General features: G+C 36.8%; 1 pseudogene; it reads left to right on the top strand.

The window, feature by feature from the left end:
* The first annotated feature begins 9,962 nt into the window (after positions 1 to 9,962).
* LOC133091732 (trifunctional enzyme subunit beta, mitochondrial-like) lies at positions 9,963 to 11,402 on the top strand (annotated as a pseudogene).
* Positions 11,403 to 12,258: the final 856 nt, after the last annotated feature.

Raw genomic sequence — 12,258 nt, 5'->3', positions numbered from 1 at the left:
AAGAATGTAGGAGCAGTAGACTAAGGGCAGCCAGCTCAATAAAAAGCTATGGTTCCTCATTAAGTTCTCAGATTTTAGATCCAGCAACCATGAACTAAAGAGAAGTCTGTGTCTCTGGGAGGCAGTCACCCATAGTAATGTGGCAGATATAAACTCTAACGACTAGTCCTTTCCTCAAAGTAATCTATGATCTTTTACTCAGGTGACTATACTCAAGAGAAAGCATAGTACTGAGACATTTCAGATTATTGTGCATAGGTTCTGAGTTGACATTGACACCTCGAGCTCCAAAACATCATACCAGGCCCACTGGTAAAGTGGGAGCTTATGGGGTAAAGTAACAAATGGAATCTTTGCTCATATTGGAACCATGGGTCCATGGATCCACCCAAAAGTTATTTCTCCAGTCACTGAATATATAGTTGAAATTGATATACTTGGCAATTTGCTTAAACCTCAGATTGGTTCCCTAATCTGTGGATTAAGAGCTATCTCTCTAGGGAAAACCAAATAGAAACCACTGAAACAGCCCTCCCTAGTCAAAATAATAAATCATATAAAATATGGCATGAACAAGGATAACGACAGAGATTGGTATCACCATTTGTATTATTTGCGAGGGCTGCCATAACAAAATACCACAGACTGAGTGGCTTAAACAACAGAAATTTATTGTTCCACAGTTTTGGAAGCTAAAAGTCTAAGTTCAAGATGTCAGCTGGTTTGGTTTCTTTTGAGACCTCTCTCCTTGACCTGCAGATGGCTACCTTCTCACTATGTCCTCACATGGTCTTTCCTCTGTGTACTTAATCTCTGTGTCTTAATCTCCTCTTCCTATAAAGACAACAGTCATATTAGATTAGGGCCCACCTTATAATTTAATTTTACCTTCATTATCTCTTTAAATCCATATCCAAATACAGTCACATTCTGAGGTACTGGGTGACAGGGATTCAACATATGAATTTTGGGGCGACATTTATATGGTGCTTTATCTTAAAAGACATTGATGCATGGGTTAGAAAACCAGGGGGTAGAAGCAGAGGAGACCCTGCTAGCCATCATTCCCAATTACCCATTAAGGAATTTTGTGCTTCCTTGTTCCCACAACTGTGGACCTCGAAAGATTGGAGGTCCTAGCCCCCAAAAAGAACACACTCTTACAACAGAATATTGCCAAGATCTCTTTGAGCTCTTTGTGTCCAAGGACCAAAAATTAAAAGAGAAATCGCCATCATGACTGCCTTAGCACAATGATGGCAGGAAGAAACATGCAAGGAACCCAGGTGATCCACTCTAATACTTCCTGTACCCGTTATAACAGTAAATGGACAAAGACAACAACCTTGGCTTTAAAAGGGCGTGATTAACATGAGCCCAAACACAACAGAAATGAATGTTTGGGTCCCAGCACCAGGAAATCTACCAAGATCTACCAAAGTGATGAGGATGAGAATTTTGGAAAGATAGTTTAGGAGAAATAGGATAAATACCAGTTCATGACCCAGAGATCAAATGCAGTGAAAGAGGCTATAGTTTGTTCCATTAGACTCGCTCTTCTATGTTTCTTTTCAAGAAGAGAGGTCATAGAGACCAGGGAGCTACTGCATAAATCTACATAGAGAAGCAGATCTGTGCAACAAAAGGCTTGGGTTGTAGTGCCTGTGAAAAGCCCCAGCAGCCACCTTTTGGGAGTTATAATCACATTCTCACAGAGGCCTCACTTCTCCTGGCCTAATTCCAGTGAGTGGTGACTGAGCATGGCAATGGGAACAATGCAGGCCCATTCCTGCAAGATGTGGAATTCTTCCAATGGGTGACTGTGACTTTGGCTTGAGGACTCCCTTATTTTGGCCAAAATGTTCATAAAACTATGTTACAATCTGAGTTTCTTCTTCGCCAATTTTAATTACCTCACTCTCCTTCACAAATGTCAGACCTGCATCACAGACTAAAGGCTCTCTCCAGCCTCAACTGCTTGTTCCTCTTTAATCTTTAAAAGCACTTCTCTCCAATACTTCTCTTGTACGTCTAAACCTATGTTTGTATCTGATTTTATCTGAACTCACACATCTTAGAAGCTGCCATTGGAACACCAAGCATTGTAAAATCAGCTGCTTTCTACTAAAATAAAATGCTCCTATTTTTATTTGAGATCACACTAAATCTATAGATCAATTTAGGAAGAATTTTGTTTGGATATTTAAATCAACAAAACACAAAAACACTTTTTTGAAACACTCAGGTCAAAGAAGAAGAGGATTATTTTGCAAATATTAATATGAACACCATGTTTCAAAATATATGGCATATAACATACTTTGTAAGCAGAGGAACATTAACAGCAAATTTTGTATTACTATATAAAAATGAAAAAACTGAGTATTAAAATCAATAACCTAGAAAACTAATTAATGAACTTAATGATAGTGGGACAAAAGAAAGTAATAAAAAATGAGAGCAGCATTAATAAAAATTAAGATATGAACTGTAGAATTCATTTTAAAAATCAAGATCTGTTTGCTTGAAATGGTCAGTAAAATACACAAATCTCTAGGCGGCATAATAAAGGAAACAACACTTTCCTGCTTGAGGCTCCACTCAAAGTTGGCTGCCTTCCTCATCACCTTTTATAAGGGTTGGAGTAGTATTACTAGGTGTGGATGTGCTGTGCCTGCAGACACTGTGTAGAACCATATATTTAACTATAAATAAATTGTACGTGTAATTCTATACTAACAAATGATGAAAGGAGTAGATTGTTTTATATAAAATATATATCAACAATTTATATTGTCTCAAGGAAAACTCAAAAATAACTAAAACAATAAAAATAAAATTAGAGAAAGTTTTCAGAAATATTACTATAATTAAAAGTGATGATTACAGGCAATTTTAAAAGCATAATACTTTAACATCTGAAGAAACATTTGACTGCTGTTACATAAGCACAACTTAGAAAAGATGAAAAGCTTCCCATATTATGTTCACAATTGCTACCAAACCTGTAAAAAATAACAATATGAAATCTATAGCCTAAGCAAATTTATCAATATTGAGGCATAACTCTTTTTTTAAATTACTTTTAAAATTTTTATACAATTTTTAAAAGTTACTTTCTATTAACAGTTATTACAAAATATTGGCTATATTCTCCGTGTGGTACAGTACATCCTTGAGCCTCTCTTACACCCAATAGTTTGTATCTTCCACTACCCTACCCCTATGTGAGGCAGAACTCTTAATAAAATAATAAATTAAATCCCATCATGTATTTTTAAAAATGGGATTGACTTTATTACGGGAAAACATGGATGAATAACAAAAAATGGCTTCATTTAATTAATAGAAATACTTGTAAATAAAGAAAAATAACATTTTGTATCAAAATAAGTGGAAAATAATATAGCATATTAAAATAAATGGAAATTTAAGATTCCATTCTGGATTATAAAATATAGATAACTTTGACAAACAAAAAAAGCTGGAAAATTTTTACATAAATTTTACTGAGTTTGGTGACAGCCAAAAAACCCTATAAGCTTAAAAATGTAAATATTTAATGATATTCCATTAAAAATTCAATGGAGTTTTATACAGTAATTTAAAAGCATTAATTTGATATAAAAAGTCAAGTAAACATATATTTATAAATAGAAATTAATGAAGCAGGCCTTTAAACTATCAGAAAAAAATAAACAGAAAAATGAACTTTCAAAAAGTATGCAGATTATTCAAATTTTGAGCTCTACCCTACATCATACACCAGGGTACCTTTCAAATATATTAAAGGAGCAAAAATTTAAAAGGAGGCAAGAATATACAATGGAGAAAAGACAGCCTCTTCAATAGGTGGTGCTGGGAAAACTGGACAGCTATTTGTAAAAGAATGAAATTACACCCTAACACCATACACAAAAATAAACTCAAAACGGATTAAAGTCCTGAATGTAAGGCCAGACACTATAAAACTCTTAGAGGAAAACACAGGCAGAACACTCTTTGACATAAATCACAGCAGGATCTTTTTTGACCCACCTCCTACAGTAATAAAAATGAACAAATGGGACCTAATTCAACTTAAAAGCTTTTGCACAGCAAAGGAAACCATAAACAAGATGAAAAGACATCCCTCAGAATGGGAGAAAATATTTGCAAATGTAGCAACTGACAAAGGATTAATCTCCAAAATACACAAACAGCTCATGCAGTTCAATACCAAAAAAACAAACAACCCAATCAAAAACTGGGTGGAAGACCTAAATAGATATTTCTCCAAAGAAGACATACAGATGGATAACAAACACATGAAAAGATGCTCAGCATCACTAATTATTAGAGAAATGCACATCTAAACTACAATGAGGTATCACCTCACACTGGTCAGAATGGCCATCATTAAAAAATCTACAAACAATAAATGCTGGAGAGGGTGTGGAGAAAAGGGAACCCTCTTGCACTGTTGGTGGGAATGTAAATTGGTACAGCCACTATGGAGAACAGTATGGAGGTTCCTTAAAAAACTAAAAATAGAATTACCATATGACCCAGAAATCCCACTACTGGGCATATACCCTGAGAAAACCATAATTCAAAAAGACACATGCACCCCAGTGTTCATTGCAGCACTCTTTACAATAGCCAGAACATGGAAGCAACCTAAATGTCCATCAACAGATGAATGGATAAAGAAGATGTGGTGCATATATACAATGGAATATTACTCAGCCATAAAAAGGAACGAAATTGGGTCATTTGTAGAGACATAGATGGACTTAGAGACTGTCATACAGAGTGAAGCAAGTCCAAAAGAGAAAAACAAATATCATATATTAATGCATATATGTGGAATCTAGAAAAATGGTATTGATGATCTTATCTGCAATACAGAAATAGAGACACAGACGTAGACAACAAAATGTATGGACACCAAGGGGTAAAGGTGGGGGAGTGGGATGAATTGGGAGATTGGGATTGACATATATATATAGTATAAAGTAGTTAACTAATGAGAACCCAGTGTATAGCTCAGGGAACTCTACTCAGTGCTCTGTGGTGACCTAAATGGGAAGGAAATTCAAAAAAGAGGGGATATATGTATACATATAGTTTATCCACTTTGCTGTACAGTAGAAACTAACACAACATTGTAAAGCAACTATACCCCAATAAAAATTAATTATTAAAAAATAAAATAAATTTTAAAAATTAAAAAAAAATTTTTAAAATTAAAAATTAAAGAAACAAATGTTAAACAACAGGAAATATAAATTATAATATGCAGGTATCTGGTCTTGAGACAGAAAGGAGCTTTCAAAATTGGATATAAATGAAAATATACCATCAAGAAATAGTTGATAGAAATCAACATGTGAAGCTTTCAATGTGAATTAAAAATTAACATAAGCATTAAAAAGCAAAAGGAATACAAGGGAGACTATTTGCCCCATATCTGGCAGACTATAAGAAGAATTTTAAAGTTATAAAATAACAATGAGTTTTCCAGTTGAAACTGGGAAAAGATAATGACTATGCAAAATTTAAATTGATAAAAATATATGACAACTGTGCTAAACTTAACATAATATTAACACTAAGATTGGTGATTGTGTCAAAAAGTATAAACTGTCTCATTCATAAAAATCTCTTGTCTATACCTTTAGTCTAAAACATTAGTAATACATTTATATGAAAGAATATTCACTGAAACTTTGTGGTGATTATGAAAATTTAGAAATAGCATAAATGTTCAACAATAGGAGGCTAGTTTAATAAAATTCACACAACTCTATATCAAAAGCTGTATTGCAGTAGGGATTTTAATGAGAAATATGAAAATGTTCATAATATTTAGTTGAGTAAAAATTATAATGTACAAACTTAAATGCACAGTATGATCCCTATTTTCTAAAATAATGATATGCATGTAGACAAACATAATATATACGTATATACATTTTTACATTTAAGTTCACATTGTTTTTTTCTGGTTGAGTGGCTTATTGATATATTTAAATAAAATGTGTGTACTGGGAGTGGGAAGAATCAGTTCTTTGATTTTTTTACAAGCTTATTTGGTAAGGGATTAAGTGAATAGACATCACTGAAAAATCCCCTGGACCTCCTTTCTTTTCCTATAAGGAAATACAATGATCACTTTTGCTGAGAGCTATCTGGTAAAGCAAAATTACTTTCTTGCTTTTTATCCGTTTGAGAGCAGTTATATACCCCAAATCAATCAGAGTGAAAAATACCACATAGGGTTCTTTAGGTCTCTGTTTGCTCTACAAATATTGTCATGGCATCTTGCTGAATAGCAGCAGAGGGTGATAAATGCATAAAATGATACCTGAAGTCCAGTAAAATATTGGACATAGGACACTGGTGATTGTGCAGAACTGTGGGCTAGCACTACTTTTTGCAAATCAATAAGGCAGAACACTAGTGTTTAATCTATGAGAAAAAGAGACAAAAATATGCAAATAAAATTGTGTTAAAAATTAAACTTTCACAAAGCAATAAAGAGATATATTCTACAACACTGAAGTTGAATGACTGTTCTCATATAGTGACATTACATCTACTCACCACCAATATGACATTTTTATAAGTAGACAAACTAAATTATTTATCTATTCTTTAACAAAAAAAGATTTCTTCAGTAATTGGTATCTAATACTAACCAACTTTTAGTACATTTTGGGACAAGTGGGCAGTGGGCCAGGATAGAGGAGGCCTGGTGACAGCATTCTTAGGCATTGTTCCGTAGATAATGTAGGTTTTAACCTTTGCAAAATCACAGAATCATTAGCTTTGACTTCACAATTATGCTCAGAGTTTCTCTCTTCTCTCCTTTGTCTTGACCCCAGTAGAGAAGCAGTTCAACCTTTTTCATATTTAAAAAGTCTACCTCTAGGCTATTAGGAAAGATAAAGAAAGAAGGGGTAAAAAGGATTGTTATTCATTTGATGTGTAACTTTAGGAGTAGCTAGGGCCTGAGAGCTGGGGATCACGTATAAGGATTTATAACACAAGAATAACTTAACCTCCTGCTCTGCGACTCTCTCAACACCCCACCCCTCACTCTCCCCTCCAACACTATGTTAAGCTATTTACCGGAGAGTTTCTGGAAACAAGAGATACCTATACACTCAGTTTTTAGTCAGACAATAAATATGGAGAAAAGAGTAAAAGGTCATTATTTCACAACTGGATGCAGAGAAAGAAGATCCCTAAATACAGCCATATCTTGTTTTATTGCCCTTCACTTATTGCACTTCACAGATATTGTGTTTTTTATAAATTGAAGGTTTGTGGCAACCCTGTGTTATCAGATGATGGTTAGCATTTTTTAGCAATAAAGTATTTTTAAATTAAGAGGTGTATATTGTTTTTTAAAACATAATGCTACTGCACACTTAATGGACTACAATAATAATGTAAACATAACTTTTATATGCACTGGGAAACCAACAAATTCAAGTGACTCCTTTTATTGCGATATTTGCTTTATTGCGGTGGTCTGGAACCAGACCCACAATATCTCCAAGGTATGCCTGTACCAATTTTTTCTAGTGCTTTCTGCTCCCTTGTGAGGAAATAGGAGGACCAAGTGTCCAGAATGACTTTAGACTCCTGGCTTCGGAAATATTGGTGCAGGGTCACAATATCTCTAACGAGGGAGGGATGTAGATCTTACTAGACAGGCATTAAATCATGGTCGAGCAATTATATGTTAAAATGACATGCTTAGGGTCCAGTCTCCAGTTCTGGTATAAGGATCTTAAAAGTCAACACACTGTCCTAACAACTAGTAAAAAGCTGAAGAGACTGAAAAAGTCAACAACTCTTCTTGGGTCCCTAAGAGAGGGGAGGGAGGACACAGGGCAGACCACTGCCCCCAAGACTGAAGACAGACAGGGAGTGCTGGCTGACCTGAGCAGAGATCCCAAGCAGAAACCACCCCCAGGAAGGGTGAGGGGGGAAAGGCAGGTAGGAAACCTGGGCTGTAATTGAAGAATTGCTGGAGGCTCAGTGTGGATAAGCCTGAGAGTTAAAAGAGTTAAAAACTCAAGGGGAAGCTGGCCACAGATGGGTCTCCCCCAACATCATAAAATTTACTACAAGGAACTCGACCAGGTTCTCAGAGCAAATATTTAGAGAAGAATCCCCTTGGGCTTCTGGCAGGGGCAGGGGAAAAGGAACCATTTTTAAATACTCTAGAGCACTCTATTTTCAAGAAGGCCTGCCCTCTGGGGAAACTAGTTAACTAAAGCCTAAGAAAGAGAGAAAGGAACAGAAAAAAACAATAATGACTGGGAATTTCCCCAAACTGATGTCAGACACCAAACCACAGATCCAGGAATATCAGAGAAAACCAAGCAGGATAAATGGCAAAAAAGCCCTTAAGCTAGGCATATCTTTTGCAAACTACAGAAAACTAAAGGGAAAGAAAAAAATCCTGAAAGAAGCAAGAGGGGGGGAAAAAAACCCATCTTACCCACAGAGGAACAAAGATAAAAACTGCCTTCAACTTCTCCTCAGAAACCATGCAAGCAAGAAGAAAGTAGAGTGAAATATTTAAAATGTTGAGAGATTTCTACATATATCATGTAAATTCTCGGATCTTTAGTCTCACTGATGGTAGCTGGGGTAAAACTATTTCTAACCCTCTTCGTCACCTTCTGTCCTCTTCTCCCTGCCCTTTCTCTCACTTCCACCCCAAGCACCAGGGGAAGGGGTCGGCCGACTCAGACATTTGATGGAAGGAGGAGAGGCTGGGCAGGAGGTGCTAAGGACTAGCGACAGGGAGGGGCAAACTTCCGCTTCTGAGATACACATTCCTTTGTCATCTCAAGTCAGGGAGAAGAAGAAAAAGAAGCAAGGATGGGGAGGGAAAAGGCAATATTTTGAATCTCTATACAAAACTATAAAATTCATTTCTGCTTTGGAAAGGTGGAAAAGACATTTTACCTCTATCTGATAGAGAGCACAAACCTCCAAGAGGGTAAATATGGCATTGGAAATATTAAAGCAGAAGTTAATTTTGCAATTCCTCTTATTTTTGTAACAACAACAACAAAAGCTGAGCACGAGGAATTTGAAGACTTAGAGAAGATTTATATGTTGTACCATTGTTTCATTTCTGCCTGACTCTTAATACCCAGTGAATTAAAAGGCCAGTTTTAAATGCAAAACAAAAACAAAAATAAAACAAACAAACAAAAAATTGTTGAGAGAAAAAAAAACCCCACCAACCTAGAAGTCTGTAACCTGTGAAATTATCCTTCAAAAGGGAAGGAGAGAAAAAAAAAAAAAGTGAAGGAGAAATAGACTTTCTCAGATAAATAGAACTTGAGGGAATTTGTTGCCAGGAGACATGTCTTGCAAATGATGTTTTTAAAAGTTTTTTGGCAGAGTTGATGAGGCTCAGAGGCTGCCCCAGCCCCTGCAGGAGAGTTCTGCCTGGGCTCGGGAACATCCTAGCCAGACTCACCTGAGCACAGAGCATCCTGGAGACAGTGAAGCTGCCAGTCACCAGGGAGGCCACCATTCTGAGGTGAAGAGTAGAAAGTGCTTAAAGTTGGGGTAGGGGAGCAGAGGACTTTACTTTCTGCAGCCTGGTGCTAGCCAAGCCCCCAACATACTTCCTGACTAACCTCACCCCACTCCCATGCTAACTTCCTGTAGGTCCCTTAACACTGCCCTTCACTTTGGCTAAAGGGGCAGAAAGAACTCTTCCTCCATTGAAAGGAAGAAGGCCCATCAAGGAGGGGTTATATGCCTTGTTGTCTAGTCAGGTGACTGGCAGACAGCTAGGCCTCTGGAGCCTGATGGCCTGCACAACGGTTCTTTCTAGGCTGGATCCACTTCTAAGTCCCTCTGACCTCTGAAACTTAGGGCCAAGCCCCACCCACAACAGGAGCCCAAGCATATGAGAACTAAGGTGGGACCATTTCAGGATGACTTCCATCTTGACTTACACCTGAAAAATATCTTCCAAGTTCAGAAAAATGGGCCCTCAGATTTTCTTGAGTCCTCTGAGCTGTTCCTACTAGCTACCAGCTGCCCCAGCTGCCCAGACCAAATCAAAGAAGACCTTGGCTAAACCCTATAAAAGGAATGTGGTGGTGGCAGATGACGTTCACACTCCATTTCTGCTGCCAGGCACCTCATATAAAGACTTGATGACATGTGATTTGGCTAGAGGAGTACTTTCAGATTTGTTGCATCAGACCAGTGTCCCAAAGGAAGTTGCTGATTATATCATCTTTGGCATAGTTATACAGGAAGTGAAAACAAGCAATGTGGCTACAGAGGCTGCCCTTGGAGATGACCTCTCTGACACATCTCCTGCATACGCTGTCACCATGGCTTGCATTTTTGCTAACCAAACCAGGACCACAGGTGGTGGTTTGATTACTTCTGGCCAGTATGATGTGGTCATGGCAGGTGGTGTAGAGTTAATGTCCTATGTCCTTATTTGTAATTTGAGGAAACGCATGCTGGATCTCAATAAGGCCAAGACTCTAGGTCAGTGACTATCTTTAATCTCTAAATTCAGATTGAATTTCCTATCATCTGAGCACGACCATGTGTCACTCTGAAGACTGACTTGCCTCTGCCTTGCTGTTTCTCGACTGGAACAGGGTGAGTACGCACTGCACTTGCACAGTCTGGCCAAGAAGGCACAGGATGAAGGACTCCCTTCTGATGTTGTATATCCTCAAAGCACCAGGAAAAGATACAGTTACCAAAGATAGTGGCATTTGTCCTTCTTGAAGCAGATGGCCAAAATAAAACCTGCATTCATCAAGCCCTATGGCACAGTGACAGCTGCAAATTCTTCTTTCCTGACTGATGGCGCATCTGCAATGCTGAGGAAAAGGCTCTGGCCTTGGGTTATAACCCGAAGGCATATTTGAGGGATTCTGTGCATTTGCCTCAGGATTCGAAAGATCAACTTTTACTCGAACCAACATATGCTACTCTAAAAGTGCTAGAAAAGGCAGGATTAACAATGAATGGTATTGATGCTTTGGAATTTCATGACGCTTTCTCAGGTCAGATTTTAGCTAATGGTAAAGCCATAGATTCTGATTAGTTTGTACAAAACTACATGGATTAAAAAAAAGTTGGGTTGCCTCCTTTGAAGACGTTTAACAACTGGGGTGAGTCACTGTCCTTGGGACACCTGTATGGAGCCACTGGCTGCCAAAAAGTTATGGAAGGAAGCAGGCCAGTATGGCTTAGTGGCTGTCTATGCAGGTGGAGTGAAGGGCCATGCTATGATAGATAATAGACCAGGAAAAGGTGACTTGGAGTTTCTGTGCAACACTCACACTAGACAAGGCCATTTCAGTACATTACTGAATGACATATATAGTTACTACTTCTCTTAGGAAAACACAATTTGTGGCCTTCTGTTAAACCTTTGCAATTAAACCTTGCTAGTGTTCCGAGCTTTCCAATAATCATGGTTTACTGCTCTTTCAGGGATTTCTTAGTCACCATAATCTCACACAGTGATATGTTTAAGCAATTGTTTTTGGCCTCTGTTTTCATTAAAGATTAAACAAGGGGTTGCAATTTGAGAAAGAGATTAGCTAGGGTTTGGAATCATCTTTGTAATATTGGCAAAAAATACTCATTCATGTTTGTGACCTAAAGATAAATGTTTCCCTATAAAATACAAACCAATGTGTCTCTATCTTTATGGAAGGATAATTCAGAATTTAAACATCACTTAAAACTTACAGTAAATATTAAGATATATAAATACCATATTTGTTAACTGGAGTTAACAAACTCCAGTTCTCTTAAACTGGAGAAGTATTGGGGGAAAAAAGTTCTTTAAAGACAAGGAAAATAATAAAGATCAGAAATTCAGATCTACATAAAGAAAGGAAGAGCATAAAAGGAATAAGTGAAAATATAATAAAAACTTTTTTTTAATTCTTAGTTGACCTAAGAGATATTTGTTCAAAAAATAATACCAACAATGTATTTGATTATGTATGCTTATATATATATTTCAAATATATATATGCTTATGTATGCTTATATATAAGTGAAAAGAATGACAGCAATGATACAAAGAATAAAAAGAAATAATTATGATTACTGTGTTATTATTAGGTACTCACACTACCCATGAAGTGGTATACTGTCATTCAAAAAGGGACTTAAATTATATATGTAAATGCCTATTGCCACATTTATGGCAACCATAAAAATGGTAAAAAGTAGAAGTATAAC

This window comes from Eubalaena glacialis, chromosome 5, assembly GCF_028564815.1.
Source record: "Eubalaena glacialis isolate mEubGla1 chromosome 5, mEubGla1.1.hap2.+ XY, whole genome shotgun sequence".
In the NCBI taxonomy this organism is placed as follows: Eukaryota; Metazoa; Chordata; class Mammalia; order Artiodactyla; family Balaenidae; genus Eubalaena; species Eubalaena glacialis.
Note: the sequence above shows the minus strand (reverse complement) of the source record. Positions and strands in the feature narration are given on the sequence as shown.